The sequence below is a fragment of the Pezoporus wallicus genome, unplaced genomic scaffold (genome assembly GCF_028554395.1).
Source record: "Pezoporus wallicus isolate ANWC-B61680 ecotype Strahan unplaced genomic scaffold, APGP_CSIRO_Pwel_v1 contig_6899, whole genome shotgun sequence".
In the NCBI taxonomy this organism is placed as follows: Eukaryota; Metazoa; Chordata; class Aves; order Psittaciformes; family Psittacidae; genus Pezoporus; species Pezoporus wallicus.
Genome location: NW_026638613.1, coordinates 1,686,024 through 1,704,927, shown reverse-complemented (window position 1 = coordinate 1,704,927; position 18,904 = coordinate 1,686,024). Strand labels below are relative to the sequence as shown.

At 39.6% G+C, this 18,904-nt stretch overlaps 1 protein-coding gene across 8 annotated transcripts in view; it reads left to right on the top strand.

Annotated features, from left to right (window-relative positions):
- Nucleotides 1-18,904, top strand: part of NLGN1 (neuroligin 1) — a 475,678-nt gene that overhangs the window by 111,629 nt on the left and 345,145 nt on the right. For 4 of the 8 annotated variants that reach the window (XM_057411587.1, XM_057411585.1, XM_057411584.1 and 1 more), the window contains exon 1: nucleotides 18,321-18,900. The exons of 2 other annotated variants lie outside the window; for them this stretch is intronic. The gene's annotated coding sequence lies outside the window, so the exon portion shown is untranslated. Of the gene's footprint in view, nucleotides 1-18,319; nucleotides 18,901-18,904 lie in introns of those variants that run through there. 2 more of the 8 variants (XM_057411583.1, XM_057411586.1) reach the window with 2 other exon arrangements.

Here is an 18,904-nt window from a genome sequence, read left to right as displayed (position 1 = left end):
TCTTTAGGCCCATAGACTTGGATTTACTTTCAGCTCTTGCTACATACGTAACTGTTTTGGCAGACTCATTTAGGTATTCAGAAGATACCAATACTTGCTGTTACAGGTCCTCTGACTTTAAGTGGAGTTTTATTTACAGTCTTGTCATTAACCTGCTCATCTCTCACCAGCAGTAAATATGAGCAATTCCGTTATCCTGGCAGACAAAAAAAAAACAGCCCAAAAATGTTTGAAGCCTAGAAAAGAGCATTAGCTGCTGTATGACATTTTTCTGTAGTGGTCATTACCAATATGGAGTGGAGGTTCCTTATCTTTTGAAAGCATAGAATCATAGAATGGTTTGGGCTGGAAGGGACTTTAAAGATCATATAGTTCCAATGCCAAGCAGCTAGATTCATTGCATGTAAGAGTTTGTGGGCATGTGTCTATTTCTTTCACCTTTCCCAGAGAAGCGGAAACCTCTCTGAGACTGCCATGGGTGGCTTAACAGCTAGGTCACCATGCTTCCTGCTAAATTTCCTTTCAAATAAGAGACAGCATGGTGCAAATTTTGGAGAAGCATTATGTGTTGCAAGGGCTCAGCGATACTGTTCCTTTTCTGGGAAACACAGTGTACTTATTTTTCTACATTCTTTAATGCTCACACCCAGATTGTCAGTTACCTGTCTCCCTTCCATGGGACTTCTAGAAAAATCGTGGTGAAATTGATGAGTTAAATGGCCTTTCAGGTGTTTCATTGAAGGATCTCAACTATTGAATTTGATCTGGAAGACTAGGGACAAAAAAAGCCTTAAAAATGGCCCAGGGGAAATGAAATAAAACAATTACACGGAAATAAAGTTCTTCAGACATCAAAGTTCACATGCTGGTAGGAGGTTTCCTATCACACTGATTAAATCTCTCTAAACCCCAGCAAGTTCTCCTAAAATAGACGCAGTTTCCTTGAACTGCATGGACAGTTACATCTCTTGTTATTATTTCTATTATTAGTCTTATTATTCTGCTATATTCTGCAGCATATTTAATGTCAGCAGTCCCAGCAATTGAAAACAATTGAACTAAACAATTATTAATTACTACAATAATATATTGCATCGTAAGTATACAGAATTCTTGAATAGTAATAAGCTTAAGAAAGTTAGCAACTAGCTTACACATGACATGAAATCACAAAGGAGAAGGACACATTAAGATCAGCAAGGAAGAGGGAAAAAGCCTGAAGTTTTCAGTGTAGAGTAACTATGACCTTTAAAAAGTTTTCAGAAATTTGTCTGCACTCAGAACAGACGTCCTGTGAGTAAGTCACACAGTTCTTTATTTCACTTCTTCTTTCTCACCCTCCATATACCTTTTCAGCTCTTGAAAAATGCCGATATAAATGTGCTGTGAATTATGTGTGCGATGTAAATGTTCCTTTTCTTTTTATCCTTCATTAGGACATAGTGATTTATAACAACCAGCTATTCTGTATTATGTCAATTATACCAGAATAGTGGCATTACTCTTTGGATTAAAGCATAGGACAGATACTGGCAATACAAAGTACATTTTGCTTGGCTACTGCTGCTGAAGAATAGCTATGTCCTCCTTTGGGAAGTATCAGCAATACTGAAATGAGAACTGTGAAAGTTCTCCTTTCAGACTTTCTGTGATAAAACTGTAGTCTATGCGAGGCAAAGGTTTAAAAGAGGTGGAAAGGAATTTATTGTGGCAACTTTTAGGGAGACATTCCATGGAAGGTCCAAAAGCACTCCTGGAAAGGCATACTCTGCTGGTCTCCATGCTCTGGAAGGAAGAAGCGGAGACCTATGTAAGCCCCTTTCCTTCTCCTGAAAAGACCTCTGTTACTAGCAGTGCAGTCATGTATACTTCTCTGGAGTAAAGCAATTATGGGTTTGCATGTGGAGTGCATTAAAAAGAAGGTTTCTTGTATCATGGATTGGAAGGGAAAGGTTGCTGCATGTCATTTATACTGTTAAGAGTTTCAGAGCAGCTGCTTGCTACAGCAGAAACACAGACTGAGCAGGTGGGAACCTCTGCACAGCTCCCGACTGAAACTGAAGTTGAGGAACAGAATTCTGCTTTCAGAAATCTAATCTTGCTTTTCAACAGCCAGCTCAATAGCTGTCATATTTTGATGATAATGAATTTAGATGGCAATTGGTACCTTGGTCAAAAATGAACAAAAATTTTGAGAGGAGCCAGTTCTGATGAATGCTGTGTGAAAGATGGGAAAGGTCTTAGGCTATTAGTGATGACTGATGCTACAGGAGAAGCATATAAATGATGTACTGAAGTAATACTTTAGGGCACACTATGAAGCCCCTCTCGACCTGAGAAATACATCACCAATCAAATTTCTTTTGAAGGTCTTCTCTTTACCCAGCTAAGAGGACTTGATGGGAATCCCTGTCAAGTTTCCACTTGATATACAGTCCTTAAGTGTTGTTGGATGTTTTAATTTGCAGACATTATCAGACTGGGAGTGGTAATATTTTGGCTGTTAGTGGAAAGGAAAGCTTGTTACTGATATTGGGCACTTTTTAATTTGGAAAATATATTGTTTTGTTTTGGTATATTTTAGAAGAATAGTTCTGAGATATTTAGAGAAGCACAAGACAAGGTCCTGATGAATTTCAACACAGTTATTTCATGATTTAAGACAGCAGGATTGCCTAATGTGCGACCCATTTTACTTTGTTTTCTTGAACAAAAATGAACCATTGAGCAGCACAGCCTGAAGTTTCTGATGGCTCCTGTAGATCATCTCAGCTGTCAATGGCACATCACAGCTTTCAAAGGAAAGTATCAGTCGGTTTTCGCACTTGTTTAACTAAGTCCTGTGGATGCCGAGGGGAAGCATTTATGTGCCATTTCATGGCTGTATCATCATCCATGCTGCTTTCTTAGGTGGACTTAGGAGTACAGGAAAGGGGACATTTATTTTACCTTGATTTGACTTCCTAGTCTGTCATGGACAGGTGGACTTTGCCCAACGAACACACTTGTTGCACTCAGTGGAGAATCTTCACTTGGCAAATGCATGTGACCTCAATCCTTGGGAAATATTACACAAAGGCACAAAGGGTAACTAAGCTCAGCTTCTGAAGTTGGTATGAAATTCAGGTACTTCGCAGTATTTGTCTGATTCCTGTCACAATGCATAATAATCGTTTTGCGTTTGTCTTCCTGTTCACATCAGAAGTTTTCCCCTTCTTGATTCATTCTGTGTTTTAGCAGTTAGATCAGTCCTAGCATCATTCTGGCAGGCATGCATTGTCCTTCTCACTGACTTGGATTTGTCTGTTTTCTGGTGGGCTACCATATTAATTCAAATTTTGGATATCCCAAATACCTATGTATTAACATATAGTGTCCAAAGATTGTAAATGCTTTGCTGCTTTTCGTACATTTGAACACATCATTTAGCCGATAGGTTTCACTTCATCTGCCTGTTTCAACCTGTATTAGATTTTACTATTTTAAGGCCACAGGCTTTTATGAAATCAGATGAAGCTTGTGTCTTATTTTTGGTATGTTGCATAATCTGAGGGATTTAGTCTATTTAAGAAATTTATAGAGTGTATAAAACTGTATCTTGTCCACATAATAACATATAGTAGGAAATGAGGTGCAAATTTGGTACACAAGTTCTAAATTATTTACATTTTCCACAAAATAAGGAATGCAGAAAAAAAACTACTTTAAGTTCTTCCTCTGAGTTTACCTCCCTCTGTCTTCATCCCATTTTGCGTGCCTTGAACAATCATATCATTAGAGCAATCAAATATTAAATCTTAATGAGGGTAAGGATTTATATCTTCCATTATAGCTCTGTTAATATTTTTGTTTTCTGTCCTTTTCAGCAAAGTATCATCTTTAAAGAGCTGTGTTGTAGATAGGTTAAGGAATCAGTAAAGACATTAGGGCATATGTCTAGCTATTCTATCCCTACAGAGCTGAGAGAGAGAAGTATGGCTTATGAATCAATGCAAATATAATCTCTAAATATATATATATATTTACACACAAATGCTGAGCTTGTCTCAGTAGATGTGTTTCTTTCAGCAGGAACAATAAGCCTCCAGCTGTCCTCTGGCCTCAGTTTTATTTAAGTCAAAAAACAGTTTGAGAAACGATTACAGTAATGATTGGTCAGAATATCTTTAAGCTGATTTTCATGTGGGGTTTATGCCCTAAAGGATTTTATTACAAATATAGTGTCTGTGTATAACAACTAATAGTATTGGAGTGTGTTGCTGCCTGTTTTGCAGCTGCTTAAGCTATGTGGCCTCAAAAATTTCCAGTGTAGGCTGGTGAATTTGAATCAGTAACTTCAGTAAATTCATTCACTGCTAATGGTCCACAATTTCCTAAAGAACTAATAATGAGCTGGTGGGTTTGGGGGAAAAGATGTTGTATTCAGAAGGCTTTGTTTAGAGAAGTCTTTCTTTCTGGCCAAGTCAAATCAAACCTGCTGTGAATAAGCAAGAGGTTCGATGTAGGAAGTCTTTTGCTCTTTTATTTTAAAAATGCTTGCTTTGGGGATGTTTCAAAACACATGTGAGACTGAGAATAATGTATACATGTTGTTTAACATTGGTTTAATTTTTTTTCTTAATTGCATAAGTTATATAACTAGGTTTTCCTCTTATTAACAGCTGTCATTTTTTTCTTTCACATATAGTCTGGGTAATATCACATCTGTATAAATCAATATAATAATGACATTATGTAAGTATATTATTATTTAACCATTGCTCTCTAGCGCATAATTATGTCAGTCATATTTTATAGAGAGTTTCTGCAGACTGTTATAATAATTACAATCTGTTCTGTGCAAAACCACTGCAAATCACAATTTTCTTGGTATTTCAAGTAGCAGTGGTGTTGTATGGGTAAATAGTAACAGAATCTCCGAATAACATGATCCAAAAGCATTGCAGGAAATAACACATGAAGAATATGTAACCAAAATACTGAATAAATGAATACTCTTTATAGAAGATATTATTGCAAAAACTTTTTCAAGTAATCTAACACAAGAGACAGGCGTGAATTTATGCCTGTAAATGCAAATATATTAATATGCACTGGTGTCTTTTGGAAACCTGTCAAATGCGCATTTTGTGCTGCCTTGAATTATTGTGCATGTATATCAAGTAGGCATCAAATTGTGCTTAAATCAAAGATAAATGATGGCTATTTTAGATGCCATTTTCTGAGAACTGCCCAAAAAGGGGGATGAAATTGAAAGTTGTATGCAATCATGTTTCACCAACATACAATGATCTAAACCTTATAACATATTAATCTTCTTTTGGATGATATCTAGTCAGAATGAGCTCTCTAAATAGTCTTTCTAGCAAGTTTCTTTTATAAATCAGAGACAATTTATGCCAGCATTGATGTGATGAACAACATTTTGTAAATCTCTACTCAGTTTTCACCCACAATTTTTTAGACACTACAAACACACAGGATATGGAGACAAATAATGTTAGCATTGTTTTCCCCATTTCACATCACTATCTTAACCTACCAAGGCATTGTACGCTGAACACTGTGCCCAAGTTAGTTTAACTGCAGCAATAACCTGTGCAGACCTCTACCAGATAAAATCCTTTCCAAATCATGACATCATCTGTTAAGGCAGGAAACATAACCTAGAATATATGTATAAGATTTTTGCTCATTTTCTGTGTCCAGTGTTCCACTTAGTAAGTTTGTTCCTTTAATGCATTAAAGTCTTAGGGATTTTATTTTTTTCAAACCTCACCTGGAGTATTGTGTGCAGTTCTGGTGTCCTCAACATAAAAAGCACATGGAACTGTTGGAACAAGTCCAGAGAAGGGCCACGAGGATGATCAGGGGACTGGAGCACCTCCCGTATGAAGACAGGCTGAGAAAGCTGGGGCTGTTGAGCCTGGAGAAGAGAAGGCTGCGTGGAGACCTCATAGCAGCCTTCCAGTGTCTGAAGGGAGCCTATAGGGATGCTGGGGAGGGACTCTTCATTAGGGACTGTAGTGACAGGACAAGGGGTAACAGTTTAAAACTTAAACAGGGAAGTTTAGATTGGATATAAGGGGGAAATTCTTTCCTGTTAGGGTGGTGAGGCACTGGAATAGGTTGCCCAGGGAGGCTGTGAATGCTCCATCCCTGGCAGTGTTCAAGACCAGCCTTCTCTTCTCCAGGCTGAACAGTTCTTAAGGTGGTCTCGAACCTGATCCTCTCCTACAGTGGGCACAAGGTCTTCATTCTCACAGTCCCTGTGTCTGCCTTCCAAGACTTAGGTGGTGTGGTCAGAGCCTTTGCCAGTGAAGACGGAGGCAAAGAAGTCATTCAGAACCTCAGCCTTCTCCAAATCCTGGGTAGCCAGTTCTCCTGAGAGATTCCTGAGGGGGCCTACATTCTCCCTAGTCTGTTTTTTATTTGCTATGTACCTGTAGAATCCCTTCCTGTTATCCTTAATACCCCTAGCCAAGTTTAATTCTAACTGGGCCTTAGCTTTCCTAACCTGGTCCCTAGCTTCCCGTACAACATCCCTGTACTCTTCCCAGGCTGCCTGTCCTTGCTTCCACTCTTTATAAGCCTCTTTTTTCAATTGAATTTTCCTCAGGAGCTCCTTATCCATCCAAGGAGGTCTCCTGGCCCTCCTGCTGCACTTTCTTCTAGTTGGGATGCAACACTCCTGAGCTTGGAGCAAGTGATCCTTGAGTATCGACCAACAGTCTTGGGCCCCTCTGCCCTCTAGGGCTGTATCCCATGGAATCTTACTAAGCAGGTTCCTGAAGAGGCCAAAGTCTGCTCTTTTGAAGTCCAGAGCAGTGAGCTTGCTGCACGCTCTTCTCACTCTCCTGAGGATCTCGAATTCGACCATCTCGTGATCGCTGCATCCCAGGCTGCCCTGGAGCATCACACTTCCAACGAGCCCTTCCCTGTTGGTGAGCACGAGGTCAAGCATGGCACCTCTCCTTGTGGCCTCCTTTATTACTTGCAGAAGGAAGTTGTCTTCCACACAATCGAGGAACCTCCTGGATTGCTTGTGCCAGGCCATACCGTCCTTCCAACAGATGTCAGGGTGGTTGAAGTCACCCATGAGAACAAGGGCCTGTGAGTGTGAGGCTTTTCCTATCTGTCTGTAGAGCACTTCATCCGCATCTCCTTGATCAGGCGGTCTGTAATAGATCCCCACAGTAATGTCTCCCATTGCTGTTTTCCCTTTAACCCTGACACACAAACTCTCTGTGGACTGCTCACCTGTCCCCAGACAGAGTTCCATACTCTCCAGCCTATCCCTAACATAAAGGGCAACTCCCCCTCCCCGCCTGCCGGGCCTGTCTTTTCTAAAAAGCCTGTAACCTTCCATTCCAACACTCCAGTCATAGGAGCCATCCCTCCATTCTTGCATTTACAGTATTTATTTAACAGGTTGGCCACCATGTATCAACTGACTGTTTTCAGAAAATTCAGACAACACAACTAAGAATGTGTCCCTCCCAAATGCTTAGAATTTAGTATTTCATTCCCTAAGGTGCTCTAACAGTAGTTACAGAAGGAGCATTGCTAATGAGCAAATCCATATTTGTGTGCATTTGAGTTACACAGAGTTTTTCAAAATAAAGGCATGAAGTACCGGATGCAGAAGTAGGAATATGGACTTTAAATTGTGAGTCTTAACTGTGTAGACCATGGGGCTCTGAGAAGATTCCATGAAAATGATGTTCATGTCACATTTTAATCATAGTTATATAAAAGTGAGGACAGCAATTGATAAAGTGTCAAGGATAGAGATGTCCAGCATGAAACTCTTTGGATGCTTCTTTTACAAGCTACAGAAAGTGTAAAATGTGAAGTATAGAATAGGTCCTGCCTACCACTTCTGGCAGACTGACTAGTTTAGACATAAAGAAAATGTGTTGGGACATCAGCAGTAGGAAAAAAAGAGGACTATGTAGATGGAATGGAGGGGAATTGAGCAACTGGAATTTAATATATTTCTCTAGGAAATGCTAATTATCAAATTATGTTAAGGAATTGCCTTTTTTACTTGGAAGACAATTTGTCTTGGCTAGCCTTTTTAAAGAGAGCATGTTACAAGCATGAAGGAACTGAACCATTAAGAAAGTATACTGTACATGAGTTAATGTACATATTCCTTAATATGGCACCACCATGTTCCACCTTTATTACTATCTCAGAACTTTTCTTTTTTTCCCCTCTCTGCGGGCCATAAGAAATATCCTCAGAATCCTAATAAAATAGGACTCTAACTGTAGATATTCAACACTGAAATCAATAAGTGATTTAGCTTTGTATCCTGCCACAGTAGCTAAGTTTTCTTCAGCAGTACTTTCTTAAGGCTGGTTCCAAATAATTCAGGGTGTTTCTGAGCTGTTCATATAAGGCCTTAGGATGAGTCATAAATACATAATCAGGATGTTTCTAGGGGGCTTGAATCCTGCACACTTCTTCCATCCTGATCAAGCATTTCAGCTTCTCACATCACAGAGCTATTTCATATAGATCTATAATTGCTATTGATTATATACTTTTTTTTACTTGTGTTTATCATAAAAGGGCTGATAAGAATGTCTGGTATAGATACAGAGCTGCCAACTTGAAATACTGAAAAGTGGTGGTTGTCAGCAAAAACCTTTAGTTACTTCCCTTAGGATAATTCCACATATCTCACTGACAGGGCATTTCTGTCAATAGTCTAAATATTAACATGCTGCCCTTACTTGTCATACCTCCCTCTGATACTCTGTTACTCCTGAGTGTCTGTACCTTTTGAATACCTGCTCTGTCTCTTCTGTTGTCAGGACTTTATTCCTTTGTTGATCAAAATATTTGGCCTTCAGTTCTATGGAGAAGCTCCAAAAGATTCAACATTTGCAAAACGGAGTGTTTTCAAAGCTGGTTCATGGACATTGGTTGTCTTAAAGCCAGCAAACGTCCACACCCAAAACTACTGTACCTCCTGTTATCCAAAGAATGAATGAAACATAACATAGCAAGGAAATTGGTTAAAGGCTGTAAAAATAGGTAGACAGTAACCTCATCTTTTTTACCTTACTGTTGAATACTATACAGTACTGTAAACTGGTATATCTTAATCAGTTTTTCTAATTCAAAGATAAAAAATGGAATAATCAATCACAAGTGTGGATCCCTGAAACTGCACTTGAATTGAAAGTCTTTTTTTTTTTTTGTTATCAAATGTTGCCTCTTCATGCCGTTCAATGTTCCATATTTGCAAAAACTCATGTCATAAAGATGACTATCTTTGGATGTCTGTAGTTGCATGAGTCATTAAATTGTTTATTTTCTCAGTGGGAGTTCATTCAGGACATTGAGGAGCTATTTCCTCCTAATTAGTTCCCTAGAGTCCTCTTATTAAAAAAACACCTTAGGCTTCAAGGAGTCTGTTTGGGGTCATTATTTTCTTGATAAATGTACTCACCAACACTCCAGATTTCCCAGAAGGGTGACTGCAGGGTAGAAGAATGTTGTGTTGCACGTTATATTCCATGATTGGTTCAAATTATACAATTTACCCACTATTTTCAAAAACTAATCCTGCATCATCAGTCAGACACATCCTACTTCCAGTGCTGATGCCAGCCAGTCATTTTCCCTCAGAGCATCATTGAACATGAGCTCTCCTCAGCTTGTTTCATACTTTGATGAACTAGGTGGCTGCAGGGACTGTACTGAGATTTGAGACATTTCATTTGAGTTGTTGCTAGTTGTTTCCACTGCGGATAGCTCTGTAGGAAAGGAATGGGCTACACTGATTTTACTCATACTAGGCAGATTATCGACCTGTAAGATTTACCATCATATTTTACCAAACCACTCTGAGATGTCATCTTGTCAGATAGGTTTGCTAATGCTGGGTGCTTTATCTTGTCTGGTCTTCAAAACCTACAACCAAACCAAAGATAATGCTGAAAGAGGTTGTAATTTATTTAGCATGTGCTGATGAGACAAGCACTATTATTTTGATCTTTAGAGCAATAAATACTTCCTCAAAAAGAAAAGTATATCCTTCATTTTAGATTCAAATTTTAGCTCCATCTTATGTAAACATGTTCATTTGCACCCATCACAAAACCATTCATGCTGTGTATCTTGTAATTATTACATTGTGCTTATTCTTTGATAATTGCTTACACCTACAATTCAGGGTTGTCAAGCACAACTTTGTGCTTTCATTTATTCTGTAAGTGCTGAACTCAGTCTAACAGAGTCTTAGGTTTATAGAAACACTGGGCTTAGGTTCACAGAGCCTAAATCCCATCTATAGCCCAGTGTTTCCTTTTGGCCTTGAGAGACCCCAAGGCAGTTGCATAGACCAGGTGCTGCAAGTAGAATTACAGATGTGAAATGTTGGACAGTAGCAGATGTATTTATATGCTTCTACGGATATAGCCTTTTTCACATCTGTGCCAGCCTCACTGCAAAATATTTACAAAACAAAAGGCTGTTAAGTGCTGTAGAGCTGACTGCTCAGCAGCAGTGCCCATCACCCAGGACTGTTTAACCCACAGGTGGTTGTGGAAGAAGGCAAATACCACATTGTGATAATATAACGGGGCCACTGCAACACCCCCTTTGCAAGCAAATGCCTCTTAGCTCCTCTCTAATTTACATCATCTTGAAAAGCCAGTATTTCCAGCATTAGGGTAATATTTGCGGTTTATTTCAATGGAAGTTTGTTTGACTGAAGCCTGAATAAAGGCCTGAAAATATAATAGAAATAAACTTTTCCTAGGAAATGTACCTTTTTAAACACAGTGATTATGAAAAACTGTTACAGACATGTCTGTTATGTTTGCAATGACAAGATATGTGAGCTTGCAAGCTTTTCTTGCAGTCTCTGAATTGCATGTGTACAACACAAGCCCTGCATCACTAAAAACACTGAAATCAGTTGTAAATAAATAAAATGAGAAGCAGAGAAAAACAGATGCCATGCAATTAGTACAGTTTAGTATTGAACTGCACTCATAACATCATATTAGATGCCTTATTATATTTGCCCATCCTGGAAAGAGGCGAGAGAAGCAGCGGTTGGCAGCTCAGGCGTGTGGAAAATGCAGCCACACTGGCTGCACCCTCTACTGGCTGATGGACAGACCACAGATGGGTTTGATTTTTTTCTCAGCTATAAGAATAATATTCTCAGCCTCGAATAATAGTATTTGCCAGCAAACATTTTATAGCATCATTATTAAAAGTAATAGGAAATTTGGGTGTCCTATTTGTCTGGAATATGAAAGAAAGTGAAAGGTCTGAGAAATAGAAAACAATGAATTCTTTCCTCTTGCTACAGAAATGATTTGTTGAGAACCACTGTGCTCACTTTCTATGGCAAGGGAATGAAAAAGTTTGCCACACAGAAAGAGATTAAGCTTCATTGTGCTTATTCTGAATGCTAGAGAGATTGTTCATTAAGTTCTGCAAATGCCACGTGTGGAAAAAAACAGTATTCTGCAACCAAGACCTTCTAGAAATGTGAAAATTAAAATTCATGGTCATGTCTTTCTGGGTGTGGGATTCAGTTTAGCCCCAGATAGGTATTACAAAGTATTTGTATAGATTTAGCTTTCAGATGGTTCTAGCAGATCTTGTATAAAGAGCAACTGAGATTTCAAAGTCCATGTAGAGTGTGTTCTGTAACATGACCATAGTATATAGAGGATAATATATTCTCCTGGGTTACGACATCAATTAAATAATGTGCTTTGAGAATGCTGCAGTTTATTGCCAGAAAGAAATTAACTTTCATTTTTGTTCTTTTTCTCCCCTGTCTGCCTACAAGGGTGTCAGCTAAGGCTTTCTTATGTTGTATTTTTCCTATCATAGCAAACAGAGATATCAGCAAATATTTTGCATAAAAGAGAGGTGCTGTTTGTGTCTCCACTTTTTCAGTGGGACTTGACAGCTAGCTACTTCAGGTCTTGTACTATCATGTGTCTATGTGCAAGCAGAGACACAAAGGCACGTGATCTAACATGCACCCATCGCACAGGGAGAATGAAAAATTTAGCTGTTGCTACTCTGCTATTAAATGACTAGAATAATAACAGTTTACAGGACTAATGTTAATGGGCTATAAATAATGGCTTAGTTATGCTATGGTGAGATTTTCAGAAATCACAAGTGGTTTGATCTGCTTTCAGTTTACTTTTTAAAAGTTACTGTATTTTTGAAAGGATTAATGTCCCTCCTCCCTCCTCCCCCTGCAGTTGCCTCAGGTTCCCTCAGTTTAGGACCTCTTTACATGTCTTGTGCTTTGGAAATTCTTGGCCATTTCTGTACTCTCTGCTTTTCCTGTATGTTCTTGCCTGTACATGTCAGTTCTGTGTCATTTGTCATTGTGCAGTGAATCAGATTAGCAGACATCACAAGCTTTAAACCCTACTAAGAGAAGCAGGCAAATATATTACTGTTTGTATAATGGTATTTTTATATTGATACTATCTCCTAGATTTCCCATCACTGTTAGGCTGATTTACGCCTGCAGAATACAGGGTCATTTCTTTTATAAAGTGTTTTTCTGTTGGTTCATTATTTTCTAATGCTTATTATAGCAGAATTTCATAAACACATTGTATTGACTCCTCTACAGAAGCAGTTTGTCCTACACGACTCTCTCCTCTTTCAGAGGTTTATCAATGCCCCATAGCTGCACCTGCAAACAACTGTGCCTGCTGGTGCCAAACAGCTGGGGCTGGCAGAGAAGGCAGCGCCTGGGCAGTGCCAGAGCTGGCTGCTCTGCAAAGCCCGGCTCTGCTGGCTGATCCAGCACTGCCTCTTGACCTTCCTCTCCTCCCCTGCTTGGGAATCCCTAACCTCCTTCCTCATCCTTCTCCTTTGTATGGGAAGATGGTCTCTAGCCTTGTGATAGAAAAATAAAAATGGATTAGATAGAGTTAAAACCAGGAAGGATAAAATAGTATGCCATGCAGTCACTGGCAAAGCCAGAACAGGATATGCCCTGGACTCCCAGCTCAGTACCCAAACCCAAGGCTACACCTCTTCCAAACGCAGCTCACAAAATCCAGGTTGGAAAGTGATCTACTGCTTTTTAAGTGTTTTCCATTGCCAGGAATTAAATGGGACTGTATGAGTTTTAATTTACAGATCATGTTATTTGGTGCACCTGGAAAGACATTTTAAGCAACATCTTTGGCTCTTTTGGAAAGTGGCCATAACAACAGCCAGGCTAATTATATTGGTCATCAAGTTATCAGTGCAGTTGTAACTGGAGGCAAACAAAGGCCAAGAGGAGCTGGTAGTAAAATCATGATGGATTTCACAATCATCTTATTACTGACTGATTAAAATAAGTATCTAAACCACTTTATCGGCATTGAAAGAGTGTCAAGGTTTCAGCAAGTCCTAATTCACAGGAGTTGAAACTTTCCTTGCTTATGAAAACTGACTGGTGAAAAAGTAAAGACATTCCTCAGTAAATGCATGTGGAAAACAATTTACTGTTTTTATTTGCAAATGCTAATAATCCAGGCTACATGTTATTTTTTCTGATGAAGTTAGGTATTAGGAAACAAAATTCTCAAACGAGGTTCCTCTAACTTCCATTTTATTATATCAGAGATAAAGTTGGCCCATAGTTCTCTCTCATTTGTTTACTAGGTCTAAAAGAATGTAAACTGCATGTAAAACTAGAGCACCAGCTTCCACAGGGAATGTTCCAGCGTGGTTTAAAATTTAGTGAGTCAGAAGCAACATACAGTATGTACTCTTTCAACTATAGGTTTAAACTAATTTAATTAAAACCCCTTGAAATAGACTGGTTTTCACATAATGTAAACAGCAAACTCTTTGCAGAAATGCTTTTCATAATTAGAATAAATAAATAAAAGTCTAGCCCCATACTTTCCTGTATTTAGTCACTGCAAACCAAGGTACTGTTAGACTGTAACTTCAAAGAACAACTGAAATTTTGGGAATGAACAAAGCTATAAAACTTTTCTGACCTAAAAGTATTCACAGCCACATAAAAAAATTGATTTTATTATTATTATTAATTAAATTATTATTAATTCAGAGTTCACTGGCAAGCTCAGTGTTGTGATTAGTTATAATCTACTGATTAAATTCCAGTAAGAACACTAGCAATGGCTTTATCAATATCAATTCTTTAACAGCACCCAAAAGAACCTGCAATTCTGAATCTCACAGTGACCACGGGCAGACTGTGCATACTTGAGCATGTAGCAAACATGGGGCAACATTTAAAGAGGGGCTAATCTGTAGGATCAGGTTTTGAGTGATCCTTGGATCCTGTTTGCTGCTTCTTCCCATTTCCTTGAGTGCTGTGTTTTGGAAACACGGTACTTCAAAGAAAACACCTTTGAGAAGTTCAGGTTGAATGGGTGTTTGAAACCTTCCAGCAGAGCTTTTAATCCAGTAGGATTCCACTTCACAGAATGATTTGCCATCTATCAGACCATTGGTCATGGCTGTTAATTAAATGAAAATGCAAAATAAATCTACAGTGCAGAGATGCAACATACCCAATTAAATATTCCAGTACAATGTGCTAATGATAAAAAGCGAGTGTCACTGAGGGACAGCCTGTATGATGTCAGAATACAAATCCTAGCATATGACAAAAGGTATGATTCTCATCACAGGCCAGGAGGAAGAAAAGGACTGGTCCTGTCCCGATGCCAGGCGTCGTAGAGGAGGTGGCAGTAGGGACACATGGGGTGTGGATAAAGGCTTGAGGACTTCTGTGGATGAGAGTACAGTTAAAGATGGAACCTTTAGACTATGTGCATCTGATTTTCTTGACTCGATATAGGAAAGTCTGACCATTCCTGGGTGAGTTCTTTGCCATACAAGCAAAGTATCATATTTTTTCAAAATGTGGTTGTGTTGCTATAAAAGAACAATACTGAAGAAAGAAAGTGATAAGCAAGTAATGATGGGTGTTTTAGGTGACTGAGGAACTGTAAGGCCCCTGTGTCTTTGTGTAGAGCTTTAATGGCTACGCTGTGAAGAGGGATGGCCTCTTTAAGGGACTCTCTTCTTGGCAAGGTTAAACCAAATGATTGGCAATAACTCAGCAGTTACAGCTAACTAAAGCAGCTTACAGACAGGTGTTATAATTTCATTAAAGCTTTGGCAGTTGGGGCAATCTAAAGAATATAAATGGACAGAGGTGAGTAATCTTAAGTTTCATGAAATCAAAGAAAATATTTAATGAAGTTACTTGCAAGAAGCAATTTAATGAGCTATCTTGAGACAAGAAATTAATGGATATTTAGAATCTTAGATGTGTAAACAATTCCACCTTTTCTACCTATTAGAAAGGTTAATGTTTTTTCTTGAGAACTACAGTCTGATAAAATCTATACTTGAAAGTAAAACATATTGCTATCCTAAGTTATATCTTTCAATAACTCATGAATCTTGTGTCACGTGAAAAAGCTTTCTTACTGTTAATGTTTCAGGTGCATACTTTAGATACGTCAGATAGGTGTTTTAGCTTGATTGCTAGTTGGTAGCTTTCTTTTAGCATTTGATTGTATGTTTTGCTCTTTAAAGAAGTCAGGTGCTTAGGTGAGGGTTGTCTGAAGGGCTTCATGTTCTTAAAACAGAGAAAATGGAGTAGAGATAAATTTTAGAATGTTGCAGAATGCTGGACTTTGAGATTTCTGTGGATTTACAGTATATGGAAATTTCTATTTCTGTCCATTATTTTAATAAACACAGATAACATATCCCTGTTCAAGACTCAGCTGGATGAAATATTAACTAATGCTATCCTTTAACGCAGTTTTGCATTCCTTAGATTTTAATAAAGGTGTAATTTCTTGACATGCAGCATATTAAAACATATTTAGCAAAGTTCTAATCAACAATGAGCTTTTCTCCCCTTCTTTCAAATGAGTCCAAACACTCTTTATACGTATATGTACGTATACATAAATGTGTGTATAGGCCACTTAAGTCTTTAAAGCAGGGACATACTTGATGTAGACTGAATCATCATTAGAAACTACACTAGTAATACAGTAGTATAAGGCCTTAGGTGGTGTTATTATCAAATTTATTGTTCAGGCACAGCTATTACTATCACTTCCCAGTATAGAGAGACTAGTCTTGTACTTTGTTCTCCCAAAAACCTGTATCACTTTCTAGACCTCCACAACTTTCAGGGCTGAAGACAAATCTTGTTTCTCCCCAAAAGCCAGGACTCTTCTTTCCCCATCAATATTTTAGATAAGAGGAGAGCTATTGTGCTACCAAGGTCCCTGGAAGGAAGAAGTAATTAGAAATGTGGAAGCATGGAGGTGGGGAGTAGAATGAAAGATAGTGGGGAAGTTCTGGAAAGGGACCCCAACACTGGGGGCAGGCCACAGCAAGTGTGATGCTAGGTATGACCTGTTACCACATATCACTGCTGTAAGAGGGGTTTAAAGCAAAACAATGTGCTCAAACAACTATGTGCCATTTCTAGACAACCAAAGATGGGTTAGAACCGGGTGGAAGCTTCATGGCCAAAGGTGAGATTGTAGCAAATTGGATGGAAATTATCAGCTTCAGCTCCCCTCCCCCCACCCTCCCCCCCCAATATGGTAAAGAGATAAATGGGTAGATTTTTTCACATAATCAGTAGGGAATTATATGCTTAAATGATACATGAGGTGTTCACCTAATGGCTTGAGGAATTCCTTCTTGGAGTGAGAAGAAAACTTTCCACACCTTGATTCCAATGTGTCATCAAGTGACAGTAAGGGTGCAGTTATTTTATGTCACCAGTATTTCTTTCTTTTCAGTGAGAAAACAACCCAGAGATAAAATTACTCCAAGGTTTTATGTGGATAAAGAATGGTGGAATAGCTCACCTGGTATTGCCCTCTTTGGTGATAGTTTTTAGGCTGTTGGTTGATCTGTGACTGGTGGCAAGTGATTGATATTGATATGCACATTTTTTTTTCTAGTTTTGAAACCTTTTTTTCCCCCCATAGTGTTCCCTTGAGAGTAATATAACAACATGCATAGCATTACTCTGTCAGCAAAGAGTATGTTCTGCCTTTTCCTCCCACATCTGAGAACCACATGCTTTCAGTGACAGTGAAAGAGTTAAATTTCAGAGTACTGAAGGATGCTGGCCTTTGGAAATTAATCATGGACTACAATAATTATTGATACTTACCAAATGAAAAATGTGCACAGGACGCAATTATTCCAGTACACAGAAATGTCACAGGATAAACTGCTACTGTGTCCTGTCATTCCTGCCATGGACATTTAGATATAGATCCTCAGTGGGATGTAGAGACGGAAATAGCCCAGCAAGGCTGGGGCTGGCCTTGGCTCCACTGGGACCTGCTCTCAGGTGAGGGGTGTAAAAGCTTATCAAATTATTGAGCACCTTCAGACCTTGCCTGGGGCTGTATGCTTGGAGACATGAATGGGTGTGCTGTGCTTGATTAGTGTCAATATTTTAAAATATTGGATGTTAATGCAACAAAATACAGATTTTTTTTTTTTTTTTTAACACAATGTGAAGGGAAGTCTCTCTAAAGTAACAGGAGATGTTAATGAGCTCTCTACAAGAGGCTTAACTCGGGATGCTTATAATCTTTCAGTGTGTGTTTGTGGCTGTTTAAAAAATGAACAGACTTTTCAGATTTTGGACTATTTTTCTTTCCCTTCTGATCTGGCCTTCCTTCCTCCCCACATACCCTGAGTTGCCACCTTTAATTCTCCACTGTGACCCTAGAAAGCATGAAGGCCTGGATCAGAGAATATTTTTTTTTTTTTTTTTTCTCAAAAGACAATAGGCAATGAAAAATAATTAAAAGATTTCAAGAAACAGCCAGGGAAAAAAAGTCAGATCTTATGTGCACAGATCTTACGTGCAGATAGTGATGGTCTAAGTAAGTAAGATCATGGTTTACTGCAGAATTATACCCATGAGAAATATCTGAGTCTTGCACACAGGTATAATTTAGCAAGAAGCAACAGCCTGCACGCACGCAGGTGTACACAGCGGTTTTTATCCCACGCTGACACCACTTTATCCCTCCTATCTACACAAGGGTGCATGTGCTTCATGCGGCTGCATGTAGCCACAGGAGAGGCACCCCGCTTTCCTGCCGTGGCGCCTCCGTGTATGGCTCCACGAGGGTCTCCCGGAGGTAGGGGCAGTGCGGTTCGAGAGCGGGGCTGAGAGCAGCGCCGAGGCGGTGCGGAGCGGGGCCGCGAGAGGGGCTGGGGCGGTGCGGAGAGGGGTCGGGGCTACCCGCGCCATTCGCCGCGCCGCCGCTGGGGGTATCTTTGTACCATTTTTCATCCAGCAGCAATTTGGAGTGGAAACGTGTAATAGGGGGAAAAGCAGGGTTCTCGGCGGTTTTAGCGAGCCGCGCATCCAGGAGCCAAAAAAGATTAACACAGACACGCACGCACACACACACACACACCCTCCGTACATACACACACGCACCCCTCGGGGCACCGTTGCGATCACCCGCCGGACATCAAGCGAAAGGGACTCGTCTGGAGGGCAATTTTGGCTCGGGGGAGATCTATTGGATTAGTGGGATTATCTGCTTGCAGACGGAGAGAAGTAGCGTTTGATCATTTCTATTGCTTGCCTGATGGTCGGATTTAAATGGAGGTGGCTCGGCACGGATAAGGCTGAATTCCGGATGGGGATTTCCAGCCCACCCCTCCCCTCGCCCCGATCCGAGGAAAGGGGAGAAAATTACCTAAAAATCGATATAATTCGGAAGTGTCCGAGGCACCATTGAGAAATCTCCAGCCCACAGCAGCTGGGCGAGAGCCGGAGGAGGCAAATCCACTGAATTACAGTTTCAGCTGTGACTGCAGAAAAGCGGCCGCGAACTGGTAA